This window comes from Danio rerio, chromosome 22, assembly GCF_049306965.1.
Source record: "Danio rerio strain Tuebingen ecotype United States chromosome 22, GRCz12tu, whole genome shotgun sequence".
NCBI lineage: Eukaryota > Metazoa > Chordata > Actinopteri > Cypriniformes > Danionidae > Danio > Danio rerio.
Window position 1 is genome coordinate 19,450,908 of NC_133197.1, and position 17,462 is coordinate 19,468,369.

The 17,462-nt window shown below is 36.5% G+C and overlaps 1 long non-coding RNA gene across 4 annotated transcripts in view; it reads right to left on the minus strand.

The window, feature by feature from the left end:
- Positions 1 to 17,462, minus strand: part of LOC137488922 (uncharacterized) — a 43,526-nt gene that overhangs the window by 10,384 nt on the left and 15,680 nt on the right. For 2 of the 4 annotated variants that reach the window (XR_012398140.1, XR_012398138.1), the window contains one exon: positions 15,636 to 15,823. This is a non-coding gene — a long non-coding RNA (uncharacterized lncRNA). Of the gene's footprint in view, positions 1 to 13,740; positions 15,824 to 17,462 lie in introns of those variants that run through there. The other 2 variants (XR_011008217.2, XR_012398139.1) reach the window with 2 other exon arrangements.

Sequence of the window (17,462 nt, forward strand, 5' to 3'; positions counted from 1 at the left end):
GATGCAAAAACCTCTAAGTGCCATTTGAAATCTTTTTTTTAAATGAGCATTTATCTCTGCTTCCTGTGTGTAGGTTCAGTAATTTGACTTTTATGGCATAGAATAGCTTCTTTTTATTGCCTTTAAAGTGAAATAAATGAACATAAACATTGGAGGCTGAGAACAATGTTCATTTTAGAAGAACATTTCAGATGACACTTTTGAAGTCTTCAAATTTGGTGTATCAAATAAATCCAAAGCTCTGCCCACCTTAACAATGTAGTAACTGTTTTTTCATGCATTTTTTATTTATTTTATTGTATTGTACATATTTATTTATTTTTTATTTTTTTGCTGGTTTTAAAGTTACTACAGTGTGAGCTGTGTTTTAAACAATGGGTCTTTTTAGCTGAAATTAGCTGAAAATGTGCATGCCTTAACAGATAATAAAATATAACCATAAAATATAACAATTGCTAAATTCCGAAAGGAATACAATTTAATAAATTTTTTTTTTTTTTTTTTTTTTTTTTTACATTTTTTGCCATGATGACCAACAGAAAGTTGCTACGATTGCTTTCTGTCTTGGACATTTTCGATAACAAAATTGCACTGAAATAAAAAAAAAAGAAAAAAGAATCATTTATCAAAGGGATAGTTCACCCAAAAATACAATAAAATCTATCATCATTTACTCATCCTTCACTTGCTTCTTTCTTCTGTGGGACTCAAAACGATATAAACCAGCAGGCATTGATATATATAGTTAGAACAAAACACACTATGGAAGTCAATGGCTGTTACTTTCATCTTATTTATTCATTTTCTTTTCGGCTCAGCCCCTTTAATAATCTGGGGTCACCACAGCGGAATGAACTGCCAACTTATTCAGCATATGTTTTATGCAGCAGATGCCCTTCCAGCTGCAAACCATCACTGGGAAACATCCATACACACCCATACACTACGGACAATTTTAGCCTACCCAATTCACCTGTACCGAATGTCTTTGAACTTGTGGGGGAACCCAGCCGAGGCTCGAACCAGCGACCTTCTTGTTGTGAGGTGAACCCACTTCACCACTGTACAGCCTCTGTTACTTTCCTACATTCTTCAAAATATCTTATTTTGCATTAAACAGAAGAAAGACAAACCGATCTGAAACTACTGGAAAAAGTAAATAAAGACAGAATTCAATTTTGCTGTGCAATTCTCAATACATTTGTTATTATTAATGTTTTTAGAGCGAGCCAAAGGTCAAACGTCAAAAGTTTGATGATCCTTATTCACAAAGATTATCAAAATGACTAAAAATGCTGTGTTATAACTGTAGATGTGATGTCAAGTTAAAAAAATTCTACACATCTGCACACTTATGATCCTAAATTTTATCATTGTTATTTTGATTGTTTAAAGCAAACACAGACTTATAGACTGAACTTGGAATAAACATGCACACAAGTAGTATACTTACACTATAAAAGTATTGTTTTTAAAAACTGCCACTTTAAAACCCATTTTAAGAAGTTTGTTTAGCTCGAACTCATGAGGAGATGGATCTATTTTACACAGTAGTTAATATTTATACAAATGTTCATACAAATTCATAGATATTCATTAATATAAAAATGTACATTTAAAAAAAAAAAGGCATTGCCTCAAACCTCAACCATTAAAGACCGGGGGATGAGCAAATCGTACTAAAATGCCTGAATGAATGAGAGTGTACAAATTAACGCCAATTGCCGTGAGATTGCGTTGGTTTGTTTTCAGGCCTAAAAAGGTTTACTGTCCTGCAGATAAATGGAAAAATGCATAAAACGTTTTCCTTAGTGGACAGGATTCCTGTTCTCCATTTTATTCATCTAATTGCCTGCTGCAGCTTGGAAATATTAAAAGTACTGAAAATCAATGTCATTACAGAGGCTTGAAATAAAAACAAGCAAGACTACTGCCAATGCATTACCTGCTTCAAAATGGCTACTACTGGGCAGATGATCCAATGCTGTCTCACAATAATTCATTTTTTTTTTTTTTTTTTTTTGTGGCAAATTCACTACTTTTAGTGTGATTTACTAAAATCCTAATGAGGGATGTGTTTAGGGGTGGGGTTAGCAGGGTTTCCGCAGGGTCATAATTTTTTTTTTTATATGTCTTAAATTTCAAAAACAAAATTTTTGCCTTAAATAGTCGTAAATTCACTGAAATATTGCCTTTTTGGTCTCAAATCATTTTAAACAGGTTTTAATTTTATTTTGTTTATATCAATGGTCTCAAACTCGATTCCTGGAGCGCCACAACTCTGCACAGTTTAGCTCCAACTACCTACAACTCACACTTGCCTAACAGTCTCCTGTGGTCTTGAACACCTTGATTAGTTGGATCAGCTGTGTTTGGCCCTTCAGCAATTGAGTTCGATTGAACACACATTCATTCACGAACAACGCATCTCAATAAAACCTTTAGCAAAACTCCATTTATAATTAATTTAAAAATTATTTATAACTAACTCTATTTATAACTGTGTTCTATAACTAAACTAATATTATAAAGTCTGTTATGCATGCATTCAATTTATTGACACATTTAAAATGGCGACGCAGAGGTGCAGTAGGTAGTGCTGTCGCCTCATAGCAAGAAGGTTGCTTGGTCGCTGGTTCGAACCTCGGCGCAGTTGGTGTTTCTGTGTGGAGTTTGCATGTTCTCCCTGCATTCGTGTGGGTTTCCTCCAGGTGCTCCAGTTTCCCCCACTGTCCAAAGTTATGAGGTACAGGTGAATTGGGTAGGCTTAATTGTCCGTAGTGTGTGTGTGTGTGGATGTTTCCCAGAGATGGGTTGTGGCTGGAAGGGCATCCGCTGCGTAAAAACATGCTGGATAAGTTGGCGTTTCATTCCGCTGTGGCAACCCCAGATTAATAAAGGGACTAAACTGACAAGAAAATGAATGAATTGAACGAACATTATTTAAAATATGTGCATCATAAATAAATAATTAGAATTTGTCTCTTAATGGAGCGAGTATTTCTTTTCTTTTTGCTGGCCTATTAAAAAAAAAACCTGAGCATTTAGCCCTAAGTCTGAAATTTCTTTCTTGATGGTCTTAAAAAGGTCTTAAAAAGTCTTAATTTTGACTAGGTGAAACCTGCAGAAACCCTGGGTTAGGGGGGCACAAGTTTTTGCATAGATAAAATAGTATTGATTTGTATGAAATTCTGTAATATTTAAAATAGTTCAATTTTCTCGTGAGATCAGACTGGAAGATCTTATGGGAACAGGAGTTTCAAGTCCAGCAGTCTGAAATCATTAGATGTACCCAATGAGAAAACAGTTTCTATCCATCCCATATATGTGATTTGAACGTTCAAGAATCATATTTAGAAGGAAGTAACGGGGGGCATTGGGGACATTCAGCCTCTGGAAGCAGTTGAAAGGAGAGTAACACGTTTTCTGAGAGACTGTTTCCTGTGCTTTCTCCTGGCTCTACCTTAATGGATCACATGTGTTGAAATGATGTATTGTGCAAAGCGTTGAAAACCAACGTAGGGACTACAAAAGGCAGAAAAAAGATCAGTCTTTGTGAGAGCCATGAAGACATCGGGAGGAATTTCAGGGGGAAAGGTAAAATGGAAAGTGATTGTTATACCAGTCACAGACAGTCTTGCGGTGCGCAGCGATGGTCGATCTCTTATACAGCCTGACTAGGGCGTCTCGGGAGACTTTCAAGAGGGCCAGAGGTCAACCACCCCTTTCCTGACGTGCCATATGTTAAAGGAATTTGCCAGTGCATTGTGGGAGTTAGACCCCCACAACTTTAAAATTACTAACACATACATGCCTTCCCAGCCAATTGCTCTTTTCTGCCAAAAAAATCACTGCTTTATAGTCAGCCAGAGCTCAGCTGCTGCACACAGCTCAATTATGACTGGCTGAGAATACTAATATCAAGATATTAGCACATATAATGTCAATAATTATTTATTAGTAGTTAATCTTAAGAAAAAAAAAGTTAATTATTTATGAACCATAAAACTAAAACAGCTTTTGGTACTGAATATTAACAGGAAAAAAACACACCTGGATTTATGATTTATAGCTATGTGTAAAATGTATACTGTAAACTAATGATTCTTCAACATAACACTAATATTTTAACTGCAAAAAGTTTAGAAGTCAATACTTGGAAGCGTCAGTCTGAATTTCATTCACAACATTTTATTTCTGTTTAACTAATTTCTGTTAAAACTACCGTAGCATAACTTAAAATTTGGAACAAATAAAATCCAGATGTTTATAATATAACCCATGCCTCATATATCCACTAAATAAAAACAATTTTAAAAAAAAGTTTAAAGCTCATTGTTTCTGTCACAATCGCCAGCGATCTAATCCATACAGATCACTGGAAAACACACAGATCGTCAAAGGATTACAAATATGCCGGTATATGGACTACAAGTTCCAGTCATGCACCACACACACCAGTTCTTGATCCTGTCTGATTGCAAACACTCACAGCTAAAGCTGCTTCATAACTGATTATATACAGCACACAAACACACAGACTTTGCTGAGCCTTGTTATACTGAATTGTAAACTTTACAACGCATTTTCCTGGTCTTGTCCTTCCATGTTCGATCTCTGCTTTGTTTTCTCGTTTTGATACCATGCCGCCTGTACTGATCTTCCACCTGTTTTATGAACACGACTCTGGATTGCATGTATACATCTAACCCAGGCTCATTCTGAAATCGTAACTCTAAATACATTTCTGGAGAGGTACGTGTTTTTGCATTTTTTTCCCGCATATCCACAAGAGGCCGCTGTGTACGTTTTTTGAGATGTCAAATTTCTCTCGTGAGTGCCTTTCGTGTCTTCTGTTCTCGCATAAACCCAGCAGAGGCTGCTGTTGACTGACTGTTTGACTGACTGGATGACTGACTGACTGACTGACCAACCAATCGCCTGACCCACCTTCCTCCTTTCCTAAACCCAACTAATTTTATTGATTGACTCGCCCAGCCACTTCATCTAAACCCAAACAACAATTTTCAAAAGCAACCAAAAAACAGAAAATCATCTGATTTTTACCACGTTTTAAGATTTTACCACATTCTTACACTGTTATTTACTTGTTTATTAACTAATTAATTTATTTTATTTTTGGATTCTGTTTTTGTCTTTTGTGCTTTCTGGAATTGTTCTTCACCGGACTCAAACCCCATCGTTGTGGTCAAGTCCTCTCTGCATCTCAAGTCATCCAACGTGCTTGGTGAGCTAACGGGACAAGCTGATTACAGTGGGAAAGCTGTTCATACGGAGGTAAGCGGTCAGTTGGTAAACGCGAAAAGGAATGGCCTCATACCACCCTGTAGTGTTCATTTTAAAAATTAAATGCAGCCATACGTACTTCTGGCTACATAATTTGCAGTCTCCAGAAATGTATATAGGACTACATTTTTAGAATGAGCCTATGTTGTATACATTTGTTTGCCCCTGTGTTGACCGTTGCTTGCCTGACCATATGACCACTTTATGTGTAATAAACCCTGTGTTTGGATCCACACTTCCTTGACAGTGTCTGCTTCACGTTATAGTTTCCATAGCTGTATATAGAAACCTGATTAATAAAATATGTTTTATTTCAGCTAAAACCCCAAATCAAAGTTAAGACAGTATGGAAATTGCGAATTTAAAAAGGAAGAAGTGAATTCCAAATTCACTGTGACTTGTATTTTATTGCAGACAAAATGAACACAAAATATTTCATGTTTTGTCTGGTCAACTTCGTTTCATTTGTAAACATACACCCTTTCCTGTCATTTAGACCTGCATCACATTCTTAGAAAATTTGGGACAGGAGCAGTTTAGGGCTAATAATCAGGTAAATTGGTTAAATGATTATGTGATTTGAAACAGGTGATTTCAACAGGTGATTGTAATTATGATTTGGTAAAAATGCAGCATCCAAGAAAGGTATAGTCCAGGGGTGTCCAAACTCAGTCCTGTAGGGCTGATGTCCTGCTGAGTTTAGCTCCAACTTGTTTCAACACACTTGTCAGGATGTTTTCTTGTACGAGCTTGATTAGCTGGTTTAGGTGTGTTTAATTAGGGTTGAAGCTAAACTCTCCAGTACACTGGCCCTCCAGGACCAAGTTTGGACACCGCTGGTCTAGTCCTTTAGAAGCGAATATGGTGTTGTTCTTAAAGATGACATGTAATGGCCTAGAACTTTTTGTGTTTTTATTGTTGTCCTTTTCTGTTTCACAACTCTCACACTCTGACAAAACTCGTGATCCTGTCTAACATCAACGCCCTGCGCTCTTTAATTATTACTTTTATAATGAATACATTACTCCAATTAAACTCAAGATAATGATCAACGAAATATGCAATAGATAGGGCGATGATCGGCACTTTGCCAAAAGATATGTAAGAAAATTATCGAAAAGTTTCAAGACATTGGAAAACCACATTCTGTACACTTTACAAAGTTCTGGTTATGGAGGAAGGGGATACAAATGCTTGACTGGGCTGCCTGCAGTCCTGACCTGTCTCCAGTAGAGAACATGTGATGCATTTTGAAGCTGTTTATTGTTTTGTCTGCAAATATAAGTCGAAATAAATTTAGAAATAACTTTTTTTATTTGTTTTTTTCCATATTTTTTTCTGATTTAGTGTTGTAGATGCTAAAGAAATATTTCTCAACTATTAAAAAATGAATAACTGCAGAAATATTTCAATAAAACTGACACAAGTTAACATATATACAACAATATTAGATTTTACGAATGTATCTACACATTTTTAAGTCTATTTTTAGAAAAACATGCAGTATATTCCCATGAACATATTCCCAGAAAGTAAATAAGAAAGTGAAGTAGCCTTTAGCAATAGAGGGTCTTTTGTTTCTGTTTCTGTTTCCTCCCCCTTCCTGTTTTTCAGAGAAACTCTCTGACAAGGCTAATTAACTGTTATTAGTAATCATAGCCTCTCGTTATAGGTGCTGGATGTCTGTTACGCTGCTCAGTCGGAGAGAAGGTGGAGGTTGGAAAGCCCATACAGACGCGGTATTTGTGCTGCTAATAAGATAAATTGTGGAGAAATTACACCCTAATATGTAGTTACACAAGAACACAGCAGGTTTAGTAGTAAACTAGTTTAACTGGACAACAACATCAAAACAGTCTTTTAGAAATCGCAGTAAAATGTTCAAGATGGTTTTGGAATGACGTAAACCGACCACTGCAACCCAAGCTTGTTGGAAATACACTATGTATTGTACACTGTATACACTACATCTGTTGTTTTCAGGTTAAATGAACAATGTAAGCTGTACAACTATAAAACATTTGTAAATTTTTACACTAATTTGACAGAAATGAAACACATTAGCAAACACATATGCAGCATTAATATATGATTTGCAGTAATATATGATTTTTAAAAGGCACATTTTTTTCAACCCAGACTCATTGATACGTACCCATGTCGACATTTCGGGGGACAACGGAATACGTAACTGGAGATATGTCTGCTCACCGTTTTTGTTTTTGCAAATCCACCAGAGGCCGCTGTGTATGCTTTTTGATGATCTTAAATGTTCTTGCATAAAACCACCAGAGGGCGCAATATACACTTCAGCCAAACAGGCCAGTTTACCAATCAACTAAACCACCCACCTCTTTCCCTAAACTTAACTGATAATGTTTTCAGAAGCAATCTAGACAAAGGAAAGCAGTCATGAATGTGTGAATTCACCACATGTTCAGCCCACTGGGCAAACTGGTAACACCAGAAAAGCCATCCGTAAGCTGTCATTGTCACATCCGTCAGTGACCACATGAGGGCGCTGTAGTGCACTAGGACTTTGTAGGCACTGCAGCGTCCCAGGAAAGAACTACATTCCCATACATACCACGCGCATACACCGGAACACTTACACTGACCCGTCATCTCATCTGTTCTGTGTTACCGTTGATTATCTGGACTATATATTTTACCATTCCACCTATGTTTGTTATCGCATCGTTTGTCTTTCTGGTCTTCCATGTCTCGCTTGTTCCTAGTTCCACAGTAAGTCTTGTAGTCATAGTTCGTTGTTCCTGATCGTGTTTTTGTAATTCTTGCCAAAGTCTAGTTTATAGTGTTATTGTTTCTGAGCCTTGTCTTTGTTTTAGTTTTTGGTTTTGTCGTTTGTTTGTTACTTTGTATTTTTTGATCACCTTGTTTGTTTCACTGTAAATAAATATCTGCACTTGGATCCGCACCTTTTTGTTTTTGTTCTGTTTTGATCACGCTAACGTGACAGTCATGTGGTAGCGCTAGAACGACCACAAGTCGTCGGCGGTGTCATACTGCCCCCTAGTGTTCATTTTTTAAAGGCGAAATCCAGCCATCCGTACTACCGGCTATATAATTCTTGCTCTCCAGAAATAGAAGAAGTAGACAGGGGAACGTATCCACAATGATCCTGTGTTGTTTTTTCTACAGGTCAAACCACCTGTAGAAAACACTCTTTTATCTCATTACCTGACACTTGCATCACCTGCTCACTAATAAATTTGCACACTTACTTAAAATCACTGCATATCTCTATAAAAATATATTTTTAGTATGTTTCACACAGGTGAGTGGGCTTGACAAACTACCTCTAGAAACACGCTCTCTCCATATGCGCCAGACACTTTACTTAAACTCCACCTTACAAGGACTCAATAAGGAAAATAATGTTTCCTTGTGAAAAATCATGTTGCTCTACCTGTTTTCATCAACCTTAAATACCTATTTTGCACAATATTTTGCACAAAGGATTATATTCACAGCTAGTGTTTTTTCCCGACCAATAAACGTCCGGTGAATAGTTAAAGTCATTGTTTTCAATTTTATATGGTTCGTTTTACAGCATCAATGCTGTAATGTAATTAAATTCAACCAGTAAAATAGATGATCAAAAAGCCGCTTTAATTCAAACGCCATCAGTAGCAGCAGCACTAAAACTCTAGGAAAAATACAGTGGCAAAATAAATTAGCATATTTTTAAGGCATGGCACAGATCAATAGAATTTATTGCAGTGCATTTTGTACATTCTGAGGCCCACTCTCTATTGTATATTAATCAGGCAGTAAACATTTTTGATTTTCAAAGAAAACAATTATGTAACAGCATACAGTCCACTGGAAGCGCTTTAAGTGGGATACTAAAAATTAAAAGTCCTTTTGCATATTGCTATGTCTTATGTAAATGTACTTGTAGTTAGGCTATGTGCACTACCTGACAAAAGTCTTGTCATCGATCCCGGTTGTAAGAGCAACAAATAGTAACTTGACTTCAAGTTGATTATTTGGAAAAGTGGCAGAAGGTAGATTTTTCTGATCATTTGTTAAACTGCATCCCAATCATCACAAATACAGCAGAAGACTTATTGGAACCCGCATGGACCCAAGATTCTCACAGAAATCAGTCAAGTTTGGTGAAGGAAACATCATGGTTTGGGATTACATTCAGTATGGGGGTGTGTGAGAGATCTGCAGAGTGAATGGCAACATCTACAGCCTGAGGTATCAAGACATTTGTGTGGCCCATAACATTACAAACCAAAAAGGCTTACAAACCGCTTAAATTATTAAGCGGGATAGCACTCTCATTCTTCAGCCTTCACATCAAAGTTCCTGAAAGCAAAGAAGGTCAAGGTGCTGCAGGATTGGCCAGCCCAGTCACCAGACATTACAAAATTGAGGATGTCTGTGGTAAGATGATAGAGGAGGCATTGAAGATGAATCCAAAAATCTTGATGAACTGGGAGTCCTGCAAGAACGCTTTCTTTGCCATTCCAGATGACTTTATTAATAAGTTATTTGAGTCTTTGCAGAAATGTATGGATGCAGTCCTCCAAGCTCATGGGAGTCAAACACAATATTAATTCTTTTTTCACTGCAGCATGACTTTATATTCTATACTGTACATTATTTCTGCTAAGTGACAAGACTTTTGTCTAAGTAAGGTCAGACTTACTGTCCTAATTAAATAATTAAAAATCAAGACATGATCATATTTTATTTAGGTAAAATAAGCATAATCTAGAGGCTTTTGCCTTTCAATTCAAGTTATTATTTGTTGTTCTTAAAACTTGGATAGGCGACAAGACTTTTGTCAGGTAGTGTAGTTTGTGTGTATATTATATGCATAGTTAGCATAGTCAGATAACTGTGCCGGTATGCTAGTTATGTATAGGTTTAAAATAGCTCTTACGTCCAGTGTTGTGTTCTTTTTTAGGATTATGTTTATTTATGTAGCACCGTAATCCTGCAAGACATGACATTTTGTTCTACTGAATGTCCACACATGTAGCGGAAAGACAATAGAATTTGACTTGATAGCACTTCTAGTGGGTGTTTTAAATATCAAACTTACATCGAAATATACACATAGATATGTATTTCAGGTTTTGCTGGAAGTTTCAAATGACCTTGGTTTGTGCCAACCTGAGACATGTCTGTCAGCACATGCAAAACAAACCATAAAAAAACCTACAATCCTTCAGTGGCTTAAGAACCACCGTTTCACATTAGAATTCAGGACGGTTATTGACATTGGCTCTAATTTACAATCGGCTCACACTTTCGAAAGTGACAACAGCCTTGAAAACAGACCGAGATGGGTGAAGTGGTGAATGGGATCAGTGGGCAAAACTCCCGAGTCCCTCCCCCCTGAGGGGCAATTAGTGAAGGCCTTGAAGCAACGTTGAGTGGCGAAAGTCTTACGCCACAGATGGTACAAGTCAGCTGCTCTCGGTCCGCAAAGACACATTGGTATGTTGCCTATGCAAACATGCAAAACTCAAACAAATGAAGGTATGCTCTTCGCATTTTGTCCACGGACGCATGACCACACACATATCTCATGAAGTCATGCTTGGTTGACATCTACGGACACAAGTTCTCTTGTCTCGGAAACACAAAAGCCTGCCTATGCACGTCCGACTGTATGAGGACGGCCAAAATGGAGCCACGGATTCAAAGTACACTACAAACATACCTAATGGCATAAACATGAACAACTGTGGAAAATGGGCGTAAGGGTTATTCTCACACTTACTCATGTCCCAGTACAACCTACAGCATTTACAGCGCAATAAATCCAGACAGGGTATATGCCGTGTAAAACAAAAAATGTGCTCTAGCTCTGGGTGTTTGCTTTATCACGTTAGAACAGTAAATGTACATTCAAAATGCATTTATTGAACAGTCTATGCACTTTCTGGTAATGCTTTCCTGTTTTAGTTTTTTTTTTTTTTTTTCTAAGTTACAAATTATTTAAATTTAAGACTCAATGGTGTTTTAAATGATAGATTATTTTGGTTTGGGATAACAAAAGAAAACGATAAATTAAAGTAAACAAAATCAAACATGTAAGGGGTTTTCACAAAGCAAAGTAAAAAAAAAATGTTGTTTGTCTACTTTTTCACAAACGAAAAGACTGTACAATGATTGGTTTTGTACAGATTTTGTTTCGGTTTTAGGCGTCACATTTACAAACTACAATTCCCGTCACTGCTGCCAGAATTCTGACTAGAACCAGAAAATCTGTGCACATCACATCTATCCTCAAGTTTTTACACTGGCTCCCAGTTACATTCAGAATAGATTTTAAATTATTATTACTTGTCTATAAATCACTAAATGGCCTGGGACCTCAATACATTACAGATATGCTCACTGAACACAAACCTAACAGATCACTTAGATCTTTAGGATCAAATCACTTAGAAAATCCAAGGGTTCAGTCAAAGCAGGGTGAATCCGCATTCAGCTGCTGGAATCAACACTTCTGGAAATGATCAGATGTGCTCCAACATGAGGCACATTCAAATCAAGAGTTAAAACACATCTGTTTAGCTGTGCCTTTACTGAATGAGCACTGTGCTACATCCGACTAATCGCTCTAATATGTCTTTTTTTTCTTTTTTTTATAAACTGCTTTAACACATTTTATGCTGTTTTAATAATTTTGAATTTTCTTGTTTCTTTTATTCTTGCTTATGTAAAGCACTTTGAATTACCATTGTGTATGAAATGTGCTATATAAATAAACTTGCCTTCCCTCCTTATACTGCAGTGAAGAAGTAAGCTCTTTTCTGCAATTGTTTTAGGACTTTTAATTAATTTGCCAATGATAACAAATGGCAATAAACAGTTAAACGACTTGCTCTACAAACAAGCGCTTTTATTGCTATGCATAAAAATACTATAATAAGAAAATATCAGTTTGCAACACCAATCAGCATAACAAGCTGTTTTTTTATGGCTGAAAATCAATGAGACTGGAAATCTCGAGCCAATAAACTTCCACTTGCTCTTATGTGGAAGAATAAGGTCAATATTTCTCAAATATTAAGTTTGTAGAGTGGTTATAAAAGCAGCGGAGTAGTGAATGTGTGTGGCAAAAATCCTTTCAGAGCCAAAAATTTGAGGCTGGATTTACGAGCTGCCACCAGAGGGATTAACTGGCTGTCGCTCATGTTTATTTATTCAAATGTTTGTTTTGGTTCAAGGCTTTTTTCTTCTTCTTCTTCCTTTAACGAATGTGCCGCGTGATGGATTTAAAGCGTGCGAAGACTGTACAGATTTCAACATCTCAGCTCTGCTGGGAGGGAAACGCTGATGAATGTTTTGGATTTTGTTTTAGATTACGCAGGCTCAATGATTCACGTTTGCAGGCTTGTCTTGTCACCGAATGAGCAACTGGACTCGCAGATTGGCTCTCAGTGTGTTTCAAATTATTGCATGGGCGCGGGGAGGATTTTATTTGTCTATCAGGTGGTATTGGGGGTGAACCCTTAAATCTGACAAATTGCTGAAAATTGCAGACATGCACTCATTCCTGTTTGGACGCTCTTGGCACATCTGGTTGTGATCTTGGCACAAAAGCCCCCCCCCCCCCCAACCCCCCCCCCCCCCCCTCCCCCCTCAGACCCCACCTTCCTCCACAGCTCATTGCCATACTTTTCCTTCTGGCCCTGAGAGAAGAAAGAAGATGATCTCTGTTCTCTCACACTCCTGGAGTGGGGGGTTGTGCCTCAAAAGATGTGAAGTTTGCAGATGTCTACTTTGAGGATTGATCTTCCAACTTCACAGCTTGGGAAGAGTGGGTTATAATTGAGAATGAATGGGAGATGAATGGAGAGCTATGACACTGCTGCTGCACAAATAAATCAAAAATATTTTCACAATTTAAGTTGTTCATTGATTAAAGCCATGATTTAACTAAAATATTGTACTGACTATGTAGTGCGAGTTAATTCTTAGTGTGTCTTTTTTATTCGGGCTCATTCACACATTTTTCCGTTTAATTATGCAACTTTTCCAATGCTTCTCAATGTAAACATAAACTTGATGGATGTGTGCGAACATTATGCTCGCGTCTAGCTTTTTTTGAGGTATCTCGCACATGAGCACCATGCTTTTAAGAAACCGTGTCAAGTTAAAAGATGTTTTAAGTTGTGGTCTACACTTTTTGACTCAAAGACTTCCATTCACACGCATGCAAATGTAGCACACTCGAAACACAAGTTCGTGCGACACGTTTTGTATGTCGACCCATTTCAAAATTCAAGCTTGCTGAACTCTGATCTGCAAAATTGCATCACGTGGTTACATGAGACCAAAAGAAGATCAAAGTGTGACCTCTCTGTACAAATTTTTTGAATATGGAACAATTGCTTGTTTTATCAAAGTTTAATCATTTTCTTTTTTTTTATAATTATTTTTTACCTTTATTGGACAGGATAGTAGAAAGTATTGACAGGAAAGTGTGGGGAGCAGAGAGAGGGGAAGGATCGGCATAGGACCTTGGGGGGGAATCAAACTCAGGTTGCCGTGAGCAGGAAAGTGCATTTGTCGACGCACTAACCACTTCTTTTCACGGCGCTGTACAACAGAATTTCACACGCTAAAACTTTATTGTGACCGCAGCTTTACACAGAGTGCTGCTCATCAATGTAATTTCCAGAGCAGTGGACCAATCAGAAGAATTCTAAGGTGGGGCAATTCTGTTTACACCCAGCAGACACACAACGGTAATATTATGTTAAATTTAGGTCATGCCCCACGTGTGACCAAAATTCAATGACTAGCCAGCATCTAAGGACAACGTTATTTTGACGTCTAATAACGATGTCAAACTACGTTGATATTTGGTTGATTTTAGGTTGTGTTGGAAAGTAATCTAATTCCAATGTTGTAACATCCACACAACGTCAAGGTGTAACATGATTAGACGCTGATATTTGGTTGACTTTAGGTTGGACATTGACGTCGGCCTGACGTTGGGTTCTGATGTCAATCAGATTTTCATTCTCAATAATGTTGGGGTTCATTGTCAATATGACGTCATGTTGACAGCCACATGGCGGAGGGGGCATCTAGTTTTAAAAACTATTCTTAAATTACGTGTCTCACATAATTAGATGCAAAGCAACATTCAGTGTTAATAGTCCCTTAATGGACATTTTGAAGTATCGCATGAAAAAGAACATAATAAGTTAGTAATAAGTTCATTAATACCTCATTACTTCAACTTAAACAGAGTAAGCTCACAGTACTCTAATATAAATTCATTTTTGAACTTAAATGGTTTGTTGCAATCAGTTTCCTTAAACAGTTTGAGTTACCCTAACTTCTTGGGTTTTACAGTGTGGTAATTAGGTTACATTTGAGTTTTGCATTACTTTTTATTACCCGTCTAAGGCTTGATCTCTTTCATAACTCTTTCCTGACCCTGGAGCTATACATTACTAAAAGTATAAAGCAATGTGCTTGCTACTATTGTACTACTTGTTTTATATAAAATCCCTGTCCATTGAGACAATCCCCTTTACCTTTTATCTGTTCAAAATAATGAACACATTCTCTCATTGACTGCATGATTCATTATGACTTTAATTTTAATTCAGAATTTTTTTAAAGCTAATTAACTAAACTTAAAAAAAATAACCCAAATAGTATAACTTATTTTTGAAAAGTAGTGAGTTACTTGACTTGTTACTTAGAAAAGTAATAGTATTACGTAACCCGCATTACTTGTAATGTGTTACCCCCAACACTGCCGACTTAACTAATCAGATGTTTCTGCTGATAGTGTCTTTCAGATGGATAAATCAAAGATGTGTCCTCTTACTTTCTGAAATGTTGTAGCCACAGGTCGTCATCAAATGGTAAACAAAACAAAATGCAATATTAAACAAAAAAGGTTTACTATTGGCAGTACTGGGTTGCGGCTGGAAGGGCATCCGCTGCATAAAACATATGCCCAAGTAATAGGTGATTCAGTGCACTGTGGCGACTCCTGATAAATCATAGACAAGAAAAATGATGAATGAAAAGCTTACTAAAAAATTACAAAACAAATAACTTGTCCTAAAATGTTGATAAAATCATTAGAGAACAAATCAGAAGGCAACAAAACAAAAAACAAATAATGTTTTCCATTTAATGCTAGGGTGTCAATAATAAAAGCGACATCATTTTTTTTGAGCCAATAATGACTTGAATTTCACTCTTCTGCCCATATTATTTTCAGTTTTTCATAATGTTTTCTTGTGTTTTTGGGCGTTTAGAAGCTTTACAACTTCTGATCCCATTACCATACGTTCCCCTACCCTTGAGAGAAGATCTCGGTTCATGGGACGGAGGGCGTCCGCTCCTCGATGAAGTGATGTTCACAGATGTCTCGCATTGAGCATTCCTCCACCATCTCCTCAGCTTACGAACAGTGGGTTTTAATTGAGAACTTGGGGAGATGAATGCAGCAGCGTGACACATTTCAAAGCCTCTCCGAATCTGGCAGCTGTAAACGAAGCAGATAAAAAGATACATTTTCATGCGTCGAGCCCATGCACAAATGATTAGTTGCCTACTTCAAAAGCACCACGTTGGGGGGCTCCGAATGCTTTGCATGGCCCATTGGGTATTAGGGCTTTACTGAACATGCTAGATTGCCTCATTTTACGTTCTCCTACAGCTCGTATACTGTAGACTTAAAGAGTGAACTCTCCTTATGCACAGATAATGACTTTTTAAGTGCAGTTGGAATTAAACAAAGAAGCTTAATAGTGGTTTCATAGGGTTTTCCCTAACGTTTCCATGGAGACAGTTTAAGTTTAATAGACTGTTCTTTCAAGTAATTGCAGAAAACCACACTTAACCACAACAGCTTATTTAGTGGTACATTATACATTTTGTTTGTTCCTTAACATTTCTTTAAAAAATATTTCAATGAAACATAACATTTTCATGCAGTAAAATGATTTAAAAATGGTTTATATATATATATATATATATATATATATATATATATATATATATATATATATATATATATATATATATATAATTATTTTTTATTATTTATTATATATAATTATTATAATTATAATCATTATAATAATATTACAAATACCATATTTACATTATTTTTTATTGATTAAAATCTTAGTAAACTATTTATATATATTAGGTCCGCCAATTTAATGTGCTAACACCCAGGTAGCAAATAATTTTGGCCCAGATTTGACATAAAGCTGGCACAGCAGACATTCTTCTGGCATTGGCATACAACATGTGGGCCAAACATGGTCTGAGTTTGGCAGTGGTGGCACCATCTTTAAGGCAGCACACACAATTTGGGCCAGATTTAAAAAATTGATATGTGGGCCACGTTTGGCCTGTCTTGACCCACATTTAAAATACATTAAAATTATTTTTGAACACAGAAAAAAGCATCTACCTATCAGGTCGCTTTGAGGAAAAAGCATGCCAATAGTGTGCTTAATGCGCTATGCTTTATGGATTTATCAATCTCATTGCAATCCTGACACTCTAACCTATCTGGCCCAGTTCAGGTCCAGTTATGAGTTATTAACTTGGCTGAGACTTGACCCAGATATCGTCTATGTTTGGCCCTTGTCTGGAAGCCAAACTTGGTCCAGTCAAGTACCTTAATTCACTGTGGGCCAAGCAAAACCTGATTGTGTGGGCCAGAGATATTTTGCTATGGTTATAGTTATATGTCACTAAAATTTAAAAAAATATATATTTTAATATTTTCACACTTTTATGTTGTTTCACACCTATATGAGTTTCTTTCTTGTCCAAAATATTACAAATATATATTTAAAAGAATGTTGGTAACCCAACTGTTTTGGAGTTTGGTCTACAAATATATCTCCATATCTTCTGGAGAAAAAATAACCAAAACAGTTATGGCTGTTGTAATCTAAAATTTGTGTGTAATAAATTACATGAATCAAAATGTTTCCATCTAAAGGTACTTTTGCAAATGTTTGCTTTATACTTCTCATGTTTAATAAAAATGACTTAAATTTATGCACCAAATTTATTGTGATATGTAACTAGATTCTTATTAAATTGAAAAATAATTTATTGACAGTCTTAGGATAATATATATAATCTACATAAAAGCAACT